The sequence below is a fragment of the Microtus ochrogaster genome, chromosome 7 (genome assembly GCF_000317375.1).
Source record: "Microtus ochrogaster isolate Prairie Vole_2 chromosome 7, MicOch1.0, whole genome shotgun sequence".
NCBI lineage: Eukaryota > Metazoa > Chordata > Mammalia > Rodentia > Cricetidae > Microtus > Microtus ochrogaster.
The window spans coordinates 37,853,917-37,857,441 of record NC_022014.1 but is presented as its reverse complement, the minus strand read 5'-3'; the positions used below and the strand labels follow the sequence as shown (position 1 = coordinate 37,857,441).

Below are 3,525 nucleotides of genomic sequence, written 5' to 3'. Positions count from 1 at the left end.
TGTAGACCAGGCTGGCCTCGAACTCACAGAGATCCGCCTGCCTCTGCCTCCCGAGTGCTGGGATTAAAGGCGTGCGCCACCACCGCCCGGCTCCCAGCAGCACACTTTATAGCTTTGTTCTCACATGGTCCAGGTTGGCCTTAGACTCGGCACGTGGCTAAAAATGACTTTGAACTCCTCTTTCTTCCACCTCCCAAGTCCTAGGATTATGGGCACGTTCCACCACAGGCAGTAAACATTTTATAATTGAGTCCTGCGATCTTCAGTTCTGGACACAGTTCTCTCAGACTCCGCGGAAGCACACGTGGAGCTTTGCTGCTCTCTAACTAGGCACTGAACACCAAGCTGTGTTGTGCGAAACGTTTAGCCACGCACATAAAATAAAGTACATACATGTAAAATAAAAACACCGCACTCAGTCTGGGCACGGTCGCGCACGTCTGTGATTTCAGCACTCAGGACGCTGAGGCAGGTGCCATCCTGGGCTACAAAGAGTTCCAAGACAGTCAAGGATACGCAGAAACCCTGTCTCAAAAACACAAGCAACAAAGCAAAACGAACCCACTGCACCCACAGCTCTTCCTTTACACAATGACTGGCAGCCCTCCTGTCCTTTTCTGTTAACGTGTGCAAACTTTATTTACAGGACAAGTAGTTAAGGACCTTCCACTGCCTACTACTCTTTTGTGCTGTGGTCGATAAATTCAAGGGGGGGAGGGGGGAGCCGACCTGCCTTTATGGGGCTTCCTCAGGGGGGGAATGACCATAGACCAACATAAATACTGAATACCTAAGGCCCAAAATAGGTGAAACACTGAGGTGGCCAAGACAGGAGGTCTGCTGTGGAAAGGACAGCCCCAACAGAGAACAGCCAATCCTGAGCAAAGAGCCTACTCTCCCAGAGGGCACACTCCCAATCCAGTGCCAAAGTAGGGTTCCTTCTCTCCCTGGAAGAGGTAGACAAAGGACGTGTCAATCATCTTTAAACAGAAAATTCCTAATTAGGACGTTCAGAGTAGTTATATTCACACCAGCATGGAATCATTAGACAAACATGTGGCCACACATGAGAAAGCACAGACAAGTCAGTTTGCTTCTGCTACTGCAGTAGCAGCTCCCTGAGAAGGAGAGGTTTACAGGTGACCTCAGCAATGCATGCAAAGCACCCCATGAGTTTCTTCCCCCAACATCAGCACCCAGGAAATCCAGACAACTTGGTAAGTTAGAACCAGAGCCTTTACCAGTCAGGTTGGGACCTTTGCTCTGGGAATCCCAAAGGGCAACAACCTCTTCATTAGATATTAACTGCCGAAGGCCGGAAACCGAGTGTCTCCTAACCATCGAGAGCTCAGTGCTCTTCTCTGGAGAGCTGGACTCTTATCCTTTGGCAAGGTGCATTCAGTCCCATCCTCCTCAGGAAGAACATGTCCCCACCACCTCTATCTAGGTACCACCAGCACCCCCATTCTGGTCCACAGATTCACTCGCTGCCCATTGGCCCACATGCAATGGCTTTTCTGATCCAAGACAGCCCTAGGTGGGAACTGCAGGGGTGGCCTCCTTTCCGCCCCCCAACTCAGCAGTCTATTCTTGCTTTCACTCCGCTCCCTAGAATCTACCCTGGAACTCACTCTGTAGATCCGCCTGCCTCTGCCTCCTGAGTGTTAACATTAAAGGCATGTACCACCACCACCTGGCCGCTTGTTTTGGGGACAGGATTTCTCCGTGGAAATTTAACAGTCCTGGTTGTTCTGTCCTGGAACTCTCTCTGTAGACAAGGCTGGCCTCGGACTCAGAGGTCCGCCTGTCTCTGTCTTCTGAGGGCTGGGATTAAAGGTGTGTGCCTGGAATTGTCATTTTTGGCTAACTCGGGAAAACAAGCAGCTTTTTTTTTTTTTTTAAATTAAGGTCTATAGGTTTGCCAAAGTCCATATTAATTTACTACTATTATTGCTTTTAAATTGTAATAGGGACCAGGCTTGGTGGCCTTCCTTGTCTTGCACATAAATTTTTGTGTTCTGCGGAGCTACTTTATCAAACTAGGGTCATACAAATGAGCCAGAATCCGAGCTCTAGTTTACTTCTGGTTCTTCCCAGAACCCTGGGTAACAATTATTCACCTCCCTTCGACATTCCCTCAAGGAAAAAATTTAAAATGGATTCCGTAGGGAACCTAAACTGGTGTTTCCAGTCCAGCAACTGCCTAAGTCAACCAAACACATTCGTGCTTGTTTCAGTTAACCAAGGGTCAGCTAACTTCCAGACCTTGAAATAGAGGCACTGAGCTCTAAGATCCCCACAACCCAACCTGTCTCCTAGACCAGGGTAACATACTGCAGACAAACAGGGACGTGCTAGTAAACCCAAGGTAGCGCTTATACAACCAGAGCCAAACCTCAGAAGCTTCACTAACACGTATAAATCAAGGGGTTCCATCCCCGGCACCCCATAAATCAGGAGTGGTAGCTCTCACTGGTGAGATGGAGGAAGTTCAAGGTCATCCTTGGCTACGCTGCAAGTTCGAGGCTAGCACGTGCTACCTGGTACTCCCCACCTCAAAAAACAAAACAAAAAGAAACAACCGCAAAGATTAGACATTACATACCTAGTATTAGACGGATGGGTTCTTGTGAGAAGGTCTCAATCTGTGGTCCAGGATGACCTCCAATTCACTTGGTAGCGGGACCTGGACTCACACGCCTGAGGCTCCGGCCTCTCCGGGTTAGGGTGGTGTGATGGCACAGGCCTTTAATCTCAGCACTCGGGAGGCAGAGGCAGGTGGATCGCTGAGTTCCTGGAGAGCGCGAGAACGACCCGAGTCCCACCGCCAGCGTGAAAGCCGCCACAGCGCGCTGTCCGGAACAACCCGCCAAGTCCCAACAGCTCAGCACGTGCCCTGGGAACCAGCCCACAGCCCACGTGACACGCCGCGACCGGGGGAACCCAAACTTGGCGCGCAGAGGGCAGAGCTCCACTAGGCTCTCCCTAGCACAGCCTGCCCCGCCCCGCCCCCTCGGCTGCCCAATCAAAGGGCGCGTAGTCAGGTAGAGCCCGCCCCCAACCGCCCAGGCGCGCTTAGCTGCGACAGGCAAAGCGGGAAGGAGGAAGGGAGCTGGAGCTGGAGAGGGTGGGAGGGAGGAGGGGACTGGGCGGCCCTTCACCTCGGGATCTGGGACTTTTGGGCTTTTGATTTGGCTGTAGAGTGAGGGCTTGTGTGATCCAGAAGACCTGGGTAGGGCTTGGGAATCGACCCTAGCTCGAGTTCAATTCCCAGCAATTTTCACCACTGTAATTCCAGTCCCAGGGGAATCTGTCTCAAGAGTTCTGGGGTTAAAAGTATGTGCCACCATGCCTGGCTTAAATAAATCTATTTTAAAAGGAAAGAAGAATAGCTAGGGCCCCGGTGTCTACCCACCAGCCAGTACAACATAGTCCCTGTTACAAAAACCCTTGAGACAAACACCTGACTAAACACCAAGATTCAGGCTAGGTGGCTGTCTCAAAAATAAAAGTAAGGCTGGCTGT

General features: G+C 51.0%; 1 protein-coding gene across 3 annotated transcripts in view; it reads right to left on the bottom strand.

Annotated features, from left to right (window-relative positions):
• The window catches only part of Shmt1 (serine hydroxymethyltransferase 1), a 20,321-nt gene extending 17,393 nt beyond the window's left edge, over positions 1–2,928 (bottom strand). For 2 of the 3 annotated variants that reach the window (XM_005349930.1, XM_005349931.1), the window contains exon 1: positions 2,606–2,928. The gene's annotated coding sequence lies outside the window, so the exon portion shown is untranslated. Of the gene's footprint in view, positions 1–790; positions 948–2,605 lie in introns of all 3 variants that reach the window. The other variant, XM_026780343.1, reaches the window with a different exon arrangement.
• Between the last annotated feature and the right edge of the window lie 597 nt (positions 2,929–3,525).